Genomic DNA, 11776 nt, shown 5'->3' on the forward strand with positions numbered 1-11776 from the left:
CAGGCCTCTCAGCGTGCCCCTCAGCACCCCTTTTCCTGGCACCTGCTCCCTGGGTTAATATCCAGCGTGAGCACGGGGGCCTTGGCACATTCCTAACTGGCGGCTGGGTGATCAGCAGTGACGACCAGGCCCCGGCCGTGCAGAGCTCAGCTCTCTTCTGTTTGCTCAGTACAGAGCGAAGCGAAGCTTTTGCAGAAGTGTGATCGCGGGAGCTCGACCTGCTGCACGGTGACCGAGGACAAGCTTGTCACCCACAGATGTCCCTGTCACTGCACACCTCAGCCTCAAGTCCAGCGTGAGGCAGCAGAGATGGCCCTGAGCCCAGAGCCTGCAAGCAGGTTCCCTGTGGTAGCTATGAGAGGCAGCCCTGTGCCCAAATCATCCAGCTGCCCCGACGTATCCCCCAACAGCTCGTGGGCCAGCCTGACGGAACGCAGCTCCCTGGAGGCCCTGGAGGCCACAGGTGCTATTGGAGCACTGCTCTTGGTCATGGGCGTGGTGAGTGTGGTGGACAACGTGCACACACTGGTAGTCGTGTGCCGCTTCCTGTGAACCTCGGCCTCCATGTATGTCTATGTTGTCAACCAGCAGCTTAGCATGTGGCTGCTGGCACTGCCCATGATGAATAGCACGGCTATTCAGCTGGTCCACGGGGAACACAAGAGCCTCTGCCTGCCGGCCTGGGGCCAGAGCACCTACCGTGCCTGCCTGACACTGCTCTTTGGGACCAGCATTGTGGGGCCTGGTGTGGTCATCAGGCTGCTCTACATGCACCTGGCCTGGGCCTACTGGCTGTCGCAGCAGGCCTCCTTCCCACAGACAGGGCGGCTGCCCAACCCCAGTGCTGCACCTCATCCTGGGCATGGTGCTGCTCTTCTGGGCATGCTTCATGCCCTTCTGGATATGGCAGCTGCTGGCCCAGTACCTTGGCGTCCAGCCAATCACACATAGTCAACTACCTGACCACTTGCCTCCCCTACGGGAACAGCTGCTTCATCGACCCCTTTCTCTGCACACTGCTCACCAAGAACCACCGTGACTTTGGCTGGCACTCACCCCGTGGCAGAGCGCCAGTGGGCGCGTTGTCACCCAAGACTTCTGGCAGTGCCTCACCCACTCCCAGCATGCCTTTGGCAGCCTGCTGTTCTCCAGCAGCCAGCTTGGTTGTCACTAAAGGTATAAGGTATGAAAATACTTTTGAAAGAGAAAGGAAGAAAGTAAGTTGTTATAAAAGCCAGTTATTTCTGAATAGTTAAGAAAGTTTATAAAAATTAAGGTTTATATAAATTATAGAAGGTTTGTACAGGTTGTAAGAAATTAATTAGTAACATTTGTTTCTTCAGTAGACTGTTTTACTATTAATGAAAACATCAAGTCTACCTGTTAAATATCTATTACATGTTATAGGCTAATATTCCTACTCAACAGCCTCATGCACCTCGTTAAAATGAGTCAAGGATTTGACTCAGGATATAAAACCAGTGGGGAATGTGGTAAGGTGTCAAAGAACTGTAAAACAGTATTGGCAATGCCATTTTTAAGAGGAAAAGTCAGGCATTGAAAGAATAAAGATTATCTGAAGAACTTCCTTTCCTTTTCAATAAGAGACAATATTTGCATATCTTACACTGATTTTAACTCTTCCTTCCTTCCTGGAATCCTGAGAGTAACATATACCTCTAGACAAACAGATGGGAGGTAGTCACTAAAGGATTTGTGAATGTCTTTGATATGTAAAACAGCATCACTATTGTGTTACCCTATAAGTTTTAATATGTAGGAATATTTTTTGTAGATCCTATAGACAAATATTATAAGCTTATTAATGATTGACTATTGTGTCATGTTTCCCCTCCTTTTCCCCTCAACCTGTATGTGATCAAGTGTATATAACTAGCCTCAGAGCTATATTCGAGGCTACACGATTTGGGTCAGCTATACCCCATGTAAGTCATATGCAGCTGGCTTATTAATAAATCTCCTCTTAAAAATTCTTCTGTATCCTGCCTTGATGTCTCTACATAACCCATGGAATTAAGGTACATTACTTTACAACAATTCGAGCCTAACTGTTGTCTTTTGCATCTATAATAATAATATACCTTATAACATGCCTTTGAAATATAAGGGTCATCTTCTTTTCCTGTTCCCCCTCGAGGCAGGCATTCCACCTGAGCAGAAATGCACAAACACCCTCATTGTTTATCATGTTAATTAACTATCTTATTCCTGCTTATTTAAAAGAAGTTCCAGTGTATACATTTTTACTTTTTTTTATTTTTTATCTTATTTTTTTTATTCATTTAGAGAGGAGAGAGAGAGACAGAGAGAAAGAGGAGAGACAGAGAGAGAGAAGGGGGAGGAGCTGGAAGCATCAACTCCCATATGTGCCTTGACCAGGCAAGCCCAGGGTTTCGAACCGGGGACCTCAGCATTTCCAGGTCAATGCTTTATCCACTGCGCCACCACAGGTCAGGCCTACATTTTTACCTTTTATCCAATTCCAGAGATCCCCATTCATTGCTTTCCCCGGCTTCCCTAATCTATTACCAGTCAATTTCATGTAACCCCCTTTGACTTCCCCTTTTATTCTAATGTACAAGATAAATGGTAAAACCGCCATTTTACAGAGCATTTTGTCAATCCGGTGAGACTTTATGCTTCCTGGCAATTGTCAACAGTTTGGCTCAAACTCATAAAAAATTCTTATATGCCTCACCTGTGGTAGTACAGTGGATAAAGCATCGACCTGGAATGCTGAGGTCGCTGGTTCGAAACCCTGGGCTTGCCTGTTCAGGGCACATTTGGGAGTTGATGCTTTCTGTTCCTCCCCCTTCTCTCTCTCTCTCTCTCTCTCCTCTAAAATGAATAAATAAAAAAAAATTCTTACAGATTGTGTTGGACAAATAAGTGTGTTTAGGTTTGCTCACTTGTATTTTGCCTAATTGGAGGATTAGCAGCGGGGTGGGGGTGGGGGAGCACCATGTGTATATAGTCTGTGGAAGGCTGCGGTGCTTGTCCTCAGGGCAGCAGATTGCAAATTGTGGACTGCCTGCCTGCTTGGGGGGGGGGGGGCGGGGGGTGAGTGTTTGCTATTGTCTGCCAGAGAAGAAGTATTTCCACTCAGCCTGTTTTGCTAGGGAGTGCTGAGGCTGGTGGGGGGCCTGTGAGTCCGATGAGTCCAGAAGGGGTCAGGGCTGGAAAACCCTGAGTGAGAGGAAGGTGTCTTCCCTGCCTGTTTGCTCATCCACTGTTATAAGACTCTAATAAATAGAATGGCCCACCATTTTCTGGCTCTACAGTTCCTTTATTGTCTGCTCAAATCCAATGGGAACCTGCGTGGCCATGGCGGTAGCTCCTGGCCTTACAGGTTGGAAGTTTCTAACATTGACAATCTCATTTGGAATTTCTAAAGCAGGGGTCCCCAAACTTTTTACACAGGGGGCCAGTTCACTGTCCCTCAGACCGTTGGAGGGCCGGACTATAAAAAAAACTATGAACAAATCCCTATGCACACTGCACATATCTTATTTTAAAGTAAAAAAACAAAACGGGAAAAAATACAATATTTAAAATGAAGAACAAGTAAATTTAAATCAACAAACTGACCAGTATTTCAATGGGAACTATGGGCCTGCTTTTGGCTAATGAGATGGTCAATGTGCTCCTCTCACTGACCACCAATGAAAGAGGTGCCCCTTCCGGAAGTGTGGCAGGGGCCGGATAAATGGCCTCAGGGGGCCGCATGTGGCCCGCAGGCTGTAGTTTGGGGACCCCTGTTCTAAAGGAACCTACTCTCGGCATTAATCACTGCCTAAGGTACATTTCTTGGGGAGATTTTCCTGTGACATATAAATACCATTTTACATTTTTGAAACTGTTGATGTGAAGAGCATTTTCTGCCCACATCTCACTAAGAAATCTTCAGATTCTTTTTTTAAATTTATTTCTATTTATTTATTTATTTATTTTACAGAGACAGAAAGACAGAGAGAGGGATAGATAGGGACAGACAGACAGGAACGGAGAGAGATGACAAGCATCAATCATCAATTTTTCATTGTGACACCTTAGTTGTTCATTGATTGCTTTCTCATATGTGCCTTGACCGTGGGCCTTCAGCAGACTGAGTAACCCCTTGCTCAAGCCAGCAACCTTGGGTCCAAGCTGGTGAGCTTTGCTCAAACCAGATGAGCCCGCGCTCAAGCTGGCAACCTCGGGGTCTCAAACCTGGATCTTCCACATCCCAGTCCAACGCTCTATCCACTGCACCACCACCTGGTCAGGTGAAATCTTCAGATTCTTGAGTGAAACATTTAAAATATAGTTTCTTTGGAAATAAAGGAATGAAGCGCTTTAAATTATATGTTAACATTCTTTAGCTCTTCAGAGTAAAATGGGAAAATTGTGTTTACTTAAGGCAGTGGTTCTCAAACATTTTGAAGTCGGGGCGCATTTAAAATCCTACAAATAATTGTAGGTGCACTATATACAAATTTCTGAGAAATATGTTATAATAATTAAGTCAAATATTAAAGAAAAAAATATAAAGTTCAAGCATGCTTTTATGGTAATTAAATGAAAAATACAATAAAATTAAATTTATTCTGATGTTAAAAACATTTTTATGTTACATGTTTTTTTTTTGTGTTTTTTTTTATGTTACATGTTTTAAGTTATGCTTTTTAGAATTCATAAAATAGAGGGGTTAAAAAATTTAAAAATGACAAAAGTTATCTTTTTATATAGATAGATACATTCTTAGTAAGATTTAGTAAATTCGGCAGGTCCCAGCATGAATGTGTTAAGTTTTTTCATTCTTGTGTTTATGAGAAACATGAGCCTGATGTGTCCTAGCGATTTCTTCAATGTTTGGGCATATATTTGAAAGGCAAACTCTCATTTCCTTGTCAATACATTGAAGAATTCCTCTCTTTTTACTCTTAATTGTGTTGAGGGTAGAAAATCCTAATTCACATAAATAGGATGTTGAAAAGTGTAGTAAAATGTTCATAGCTTTTTTAGATATTGCTACATATTCTTCTTTTATAGAAATTCAAAAGGCCTCAAGAGACAATTTCTTATGTTTAATCATCAATCCACAATCAGTGGATATAGCTGCCAGTTCTTCTATTAATGTTAAACTAAAATCACTTGAAGCTTCCATGAATGGGTTTCTAATCCAATTGTATTGTTCAGTGTTAAGTGATGGAAAGTGCTATAAATTAAATTCTGCCTGTAGGCCTTCAAGTCCTATTTTATTTATGCTTAACTTTTACTCACTTCCAGAATCAGATTCTTCAATATCACACTTCTTTTTGAGAAATCTATCAATTTTATTTGGGTGTATTTATCTAAAAATAATGATGTGTTAATAATAAATATAATAAGGATGTGTTAACAAAAAGAGTGGTATTTTCATAATGAAATGGTATAATAGAGTAACTATATTTATTTTTATATCTGGGCACATACTGTGAACCAGCGCAGCTAGTAATTCCAGGTCCTGAGTGGAAATGGTGCGGAATTAAGAAAATACGTGGAATTAAGAAAATATGGGGTCTAGAGGGCCCTGTAATTGCTGCTGGCAAGAACAAAGCGTGCCCAAAAATCACATCTTGCTTTATTTATAGGGCAAAGTGGGCCATTAGCAGATCAATGAGAACTTTGATCATGTTTCCAAGGCAACCCAAGAATTTTACCAAGTGCAGAAAACCCCCACCATACATATCATCTTAACTTTACACCAAACAAAGAATAGAAGAAACTTGCCTCCAGTCTTTCTGGGGAACATGAGGGGTAGTGTAAACAATCCAGCACCACAGCTTAACAGCCTTTTGCAACCTAATCAGACAAGTGAGGTGGGGGGTTGGGCAGATTGTCAGCTTACAGCCAATTCCCCACACCTCTGTCCCCCCAAAATCTAAACTCCAAAAACCCTGTTTGTTTTTTTTGGTCCCCAACAGGCATATATTTCTCTGGAATACCATAGGGCGCACCTGGAAATCTTCTAGGGCGCACCAGTGCGCCCTGGCGCACACTTTGAGAACCACTGACTTAAGGGATAGAGAACCCTGAATACCAAACATCAGAAATAGGTTATGGACCCTGAACAGATGGTGGCTCAGTGCGTAGAGCTTTGACCTGGAACACTGAGGTCATCAGCTTGAGCTTGGGCTCACTAGCTTGAGTGCGAGGTCGTTGGCTTGAATCCAAAGGTTGTTGGTGTGAGCCCAAGGTCACTGGCTTAAGGGGTCACTGGCTCAGCTGGATTCCCCTGGTCAAGGCACATATGAAAAAGCAATTAATGAACAACTAAAGTGCTGCAACTATGAGTTGATGCTTCTCATTTCTCTCCCTTCCTGTCTGTCTGTCCCTATTTCTCTCTCTCTCTCTCTCTCCCTCTCTTTCTCTCACTTGTGTTGGGCAAACAAGTGTGTTAGGCTTTCTTGTTTGTACTTTGCCTGATTGGTGCATGAGCACAGGGCAGCACCACATGTGTATAGTCTATGTGGGGCTGCAGGTGCTTGCCATCAGAGCAGCAGATTGTAGATTGCGGATTACCTGCCACCATTGGGAGGGGCAATTGCCAGACTCTAATAAACAGAATGGCCCTCCACTTTTCGGCTTTGCAGTTTCCCTACCATCTGCCCAAATCCATTGTGAACTGGCATGGCCATGGCCACCGGCCTTACAGCTTGCTAAGAAAAAGTTATAGAAAAGTATCTTTTGTTTTAAACTGGAAAATTGTGAGCTCCTATTCATGGCACAAATCTATTTGAATAACCAACCCCCAGAAAAATGTCCTATCTTTTCTCAGGTTTGTCTGTGGCTCTATGGTAAGAGTGTTGAGCCACCCTGCTTGTGTTTATATTTATGACTGAGAAAGGTCATCAGTATTGAAATACACTGCTCACAAAAATTACAAGATTTTTTATTGCTTCACATTCATTTTGAAATATCCCTAATTTTTGTGAGCAGTGTACATTCTGAGTCTGACTACTGCCTCTGCTCTAACAGCTCTTTTCCTAGGTCTCTGAAATTATTGAGTGCCTCTGTCTCATTAATAGATGCCAGCTTTTTTTCTACAAATTGGCCAATGGAACACCTTAAGGATATTAATTATTCTGCATTTCCTAACGTGTTTGTATTTCATAGTCTCTCTGCTCTTATATATCTGCCTCCCCTATATCAGAGTTAATCATATTATAGAAACCCAGACATCTTTATCTATGTCACATATAAGGCCTTTTAAAGAAAGATTGTAATACACTTTTGACTTAACCTATAAAATGAGCTTAAAAAAACACAATGGCTGCCTGACCAGGCAGTGGCTCAGTGAATAGAGCATCGGACTGGGATGCAGAGGACCCAGGTTTGAGACCCCAAGGTCGCCAGCTTGAGCGCGGGCTCATCTGGTTTGAGCAAAAGCTCACCAGCTTGGACCCAGGGTCACTGGCTCCAGCAAGGGGTTACTCAGTGTGCTGAAGGCCCACGGTCAAGGCACATATGAGAAAGCAATCAATGAACAACTAAGAAGTCACAACGCGCAACGAAAAATTAATGATTGATGCTTCTCATCTGTCTACATTCCTATTTGTCCCTGTCTATCCCTCTAACTCTCTCTCTGTCTCTGTAAAAAAAAAATATAATAATAATAAATAAATAAATAAAACACAGTGGCTGTGCCTGACCCTAGCAAGTTCTCAGCACTTATAGTTTACATATATGGTTTAGGTAGGCACACACAACATCTTGGTTGTAACTCCAGGTTGCTGCACTTCACCTTTACAGACACTGTACAATTGTGCGAATGTTTTACCCACTTTCCACACAATATTTTTCAGTACTGTGTCTTAACTTATGTCTCAGCTTTCATCAAATGGGTATTTAAAGAGACATACATGAGACATTGCTATGCTCTTGTTCTATTGTTGTTATTCTGAAAGCTGCTATTAGGAAGATTGGGCAGGATAGTTGTTAATGCCTCTATCCACACATAAAATTAGGAAGCAGTTGAGAAATGAGACAAAGAGTCAGAAAGATGAAATTCAGAATATCAATTTTGAGGTTAATAAAGTAGGGAGATCATGGATCTTCTCCTCAGTCAAGCTCATACTTGCAGCCCCCATGTCCAGGCTAGGACCCTCACAACCCCCTGTGGAAAAGGAGGAGCCTAAGCTATCCTGTGAAACCCAGTCCCACACCAGTTGGTCTCATCTTGTGATCATAAGAGAAGGCCCCCCAACACCTATCTTTAGGGATTCTGTCCTTAGCTTATAAAAGTGGCAGAGCAGAAAGTCCTAGTCCTGTAGACAGGCCGACCAGAAAAATGAGAAGAGGCAGGTGCTTTGTCCTTTATGTCCCCTCTGAAATTTTCCTGGCACAGTCATTCTGCCTCTTTCAGGCAAGAGGGACTAAAGGGGCAGAGATAAACCAAATGTTTCACCTTTAAGCAAAACTTGAGGTGTGAGGAATAGGTGTTTCATGTCTCATCACTGCATGCCTTCTTTCTCAGTAGCACAATGATAAAATATATAAGTTCCTAATGAATGTTATCTTGTCTCTGGACTGCAAATGTATTCACTAGTTCCTAAATTTCCCTGGAGCACTGGGAGCCATCTGCCACTCAACATCAATGCCTGTCCTTTGTCCAGCCTAATGTGCATCTCTGAGACCTATTTGGTTCCCTCATGTCTAGAGCAGCTTGTAGGTAAGAATGACTCATTTTAGATAGTAGTGACATCTTAACAATAAAAAGTCTTCCAGCTAACAAGGTGTCATAAAGAGAAATGAAGAAAATGATCATATTTTAAATTGCAACAAAAAGAATAATATACCTAAGAATAAACTCAATCTAGGAAGTGAAATACTGGTACATTGAAAACTATAAGATATTGTGGAAAGAAACTGAAGAAGGCACACAAAAAGTGGAAAGAGCCTGACCTGTGGTGGCGCAGTGGGATAAAGCGTCGACCTGGAACACTGAGGTCGCCAGTTCGAAATCTTGGGCTTGCCTGGTCAAGGCATATATGGGAGTTGATGCTTCCTGCTCCTCATGCTAATCATCCCAGGAACCAAGAGCAAGCTCCTATTCTGCCCCTATTTTATAGTGTAGAGATCCAAACCTTTAATCCAATATACATAATAGGGAAGTCTCTAATACAAAGTCACTTCTCTGAGTCATGATGGGATTGTACCACCCCACATCAAAAGGGGTGGGAGAGGCTTAATCCCAAAACCAAGCCCCAGGCTACAACGATCCTGCCTGCCCCCCAACACACATTAATATCACCTGGGCAACGGCCTCCACGTGGGCAGCGTTATCTTTTACAAAGTGAGCATAATACATTTTATCTGCCCAACAATCCACCCCTATGCTCACTTTACTACCCACAATCTACATCACCGGCATCCCTGTGCAAGGAAATTAGGCACATTACACAAATTACAACAGCACAAGTCATACAATTTCAACAATCACAAAGGTACACTTCACCAGTCTCTGAGCACTTATCCCAAAGCACAAAATGTCCTCGGCATTCTTTCTAGCCACGGGAAAAGCTTCCCAGGGCAGGGGAGTGCTTCCAGCAAAGCCACCCCCCACCCCCATCAGGGTATTTCACATTGTCCAAAATCCATAATCCGTAAGTCCATCCAACAAAGGAGCCAATGCCCACTCCGGTCGTAGTCCAGAAAATCAGTCCACACACATGAGACCTCAGTCACCCTCCTCATCCCTGCCGTCCTGGCAGGTCTTACACTGTCCCAAAGAGGAGCACATGGCAATGGCAGTCAGCATTTCCATCTCTGCTCTGGCAAGCTTGTCCAGCCCTATGTCCCAAAATCGCAGACCTACCAGGGCCGTAGTAGGTGCTCTTTCCAGCTGCGCTCTCATCTTATGGAGACTGCGGATTGCAATTCCAGCCCAATTCTCCTCATCCTCCAAAGAGGAACTGAAAACACCAAATCCGGCTGCCGGGCTCGAGCCCCGGGCTGCCGCCTTCTGCTCCGCAGACCTTGCAGCTCCGGACTTGGCTTCAGCCTCAGCCTCAGCCCCAGCCTTCTGCCGCTGCTGGCTTTCCACAACATCCAGGACAATCTGCAACTCATGAACCTGTGATTCCTCCTCCAGCAGCTGCTCCATTTCCAGGCGAATCTCGCAAACCTGGTCGGCCTCCTCCTTCAGCACTTCCTCCAGCTCCAGGGTCAGCATCTGTTTCTCCCGCATTTGCTCCAGCTCCTTCCACTGCTCGGTTTGCAGGTCCCGGGCAGCCTCTTCCACAGAGCTCTAAGTTTCCTCATGCATGGCTATAAAAGTCAGCCAGCCTACAATCCCCAAAAGGACAGCCATGGGGAACCCTAACACTAGCCAGTCCTCTACTCCACCACTCAAAGGCTCCTTGCCGATCTGTATCGAATCCTGCCGACTACGCCAAATGTAAAGCCAGGAGCCAAGGCGACCATCACAGCAGCCTGGCCCATGCAGGTTCGCATTGGATTCGGACAGTCGGTAAAGAAACAGCGGAGCCAAAAACTGATGGGCCATAGTCTTTAATTCTAGCTTGCTTGCACCCGGCGGGCAAGTAAAAATACACACTGGGCTCCAAAACCCACTCACATTCAGTGCTCACAAAGCTACTGACTTATCCAAGTTTCCTAGAATCAAAGGTTTCTAGCTCACCAGCCTTATTCTCCTCAATTCCCCATCTCCTTCCTTCTCCCAGATACAAACACTACACAAACTGGCTTCTCACTCAGCACTCCGCCATCTTGGCTGCTTCTCCTGGCCACATGGCCTCTTTCTGTTCTCTGCTCTGCTCCCTCTGCTCTCTCATGCTAATCATCCCAGGAACCCTGGACAGGGATCTTAATAGACATATTTCCAAGGAAGTCAGGCAGACTGCCAACAGGCATATGAAAAGACATTCAGCATCACTAATTATTATATTAAAGAAATGCAAATCAAATCCACCTCATACCTGTTAGATGAGCTATTACCAAAACGCAAGAAATAAAAAGTATGGAGTTTTCCTTTTAAAAATTAGGAATAGAACTATCATAATATCCAGCAATTCTTCTAAGTATTTATCCAAAGAATATGAAAACACTAATCCATAAATATATTGTACTGCTATATTCACTGCAGCATTGTTTACATGACAGCCAAGACATGGAAACAATTGTCCATCAACAATGAATAGATAAAGAAGATATGGTATATACATACGATGGAATTCTATTTGGCTATTAAAAAATGAAATATTGCCTTTTGTGACAATGCTGATTAACCTTGAGGGTATTATACTAACTGTAATAAGTCAGACGGAAAAGGACAGAACCTTATGATTTCACTCATATGTGGAATATGGAACAATAAAGTACCGTATTTTCCCATGTATAAGATGCACCTTAATTTTGGGACCTGAAATTTGAAAAAAAAAAATATTACATAAAGTTATTAAACTCAAGGGTTTTTTTGTAGTTTTTTTTTAAAAAAAGATTTTATTGATGTTAGAGAGGAGAGAGAGAGAGAGAAGGAAGGAGGAGCAGGAAGCATCAACTCCCATATGAGTCTTGACCAGGCAAGCTCAGGGTTTCTAACCGGTGACCTCAGCGTTCCAGGTCGACGCTTTATCCACTGTACCACCACAAGCCAGGCCTAAATTCAAGTTTTATTCATTATAAAACTTATCACTGTCAAAACACCCATCCATTAGCTTGTCCTCATCTGTCTAATGACGAATCACTGTCTTCAACAGTGAGCACAAAAGAA

At 43.3% G+C, this 11776-nt stretch overlaps 1 pseudogene; it reads left to right on the forward strand.

Moving 5' to 3' along the window:
- The first annotated feature begins 564 nt into the window (after positions 1–564).
- LOC136306519 (urotensin-2 receptor-like) lies at positions 565–10123 on the forward strand (annotated as a pseudogene).
- Positions 10124–11776: the final 1653 nt, after the last annotated feature.

This window comes from Saccopteryx bilineata, chromosome 5 (assembly GCF_036850765.1).
Source record: "Saccopteryx bilineata isolate mSacBil1 chromosome 5, mSacBil1_pri_phased_curated, whole genome shotgun sequence".
Lineage (NCBI taxonomy): Eukaryota > Metazoa > Chordata > Mammalia > Chiroptera > Emballonuridae > Saccopteryx > Saccopteryx bilineata.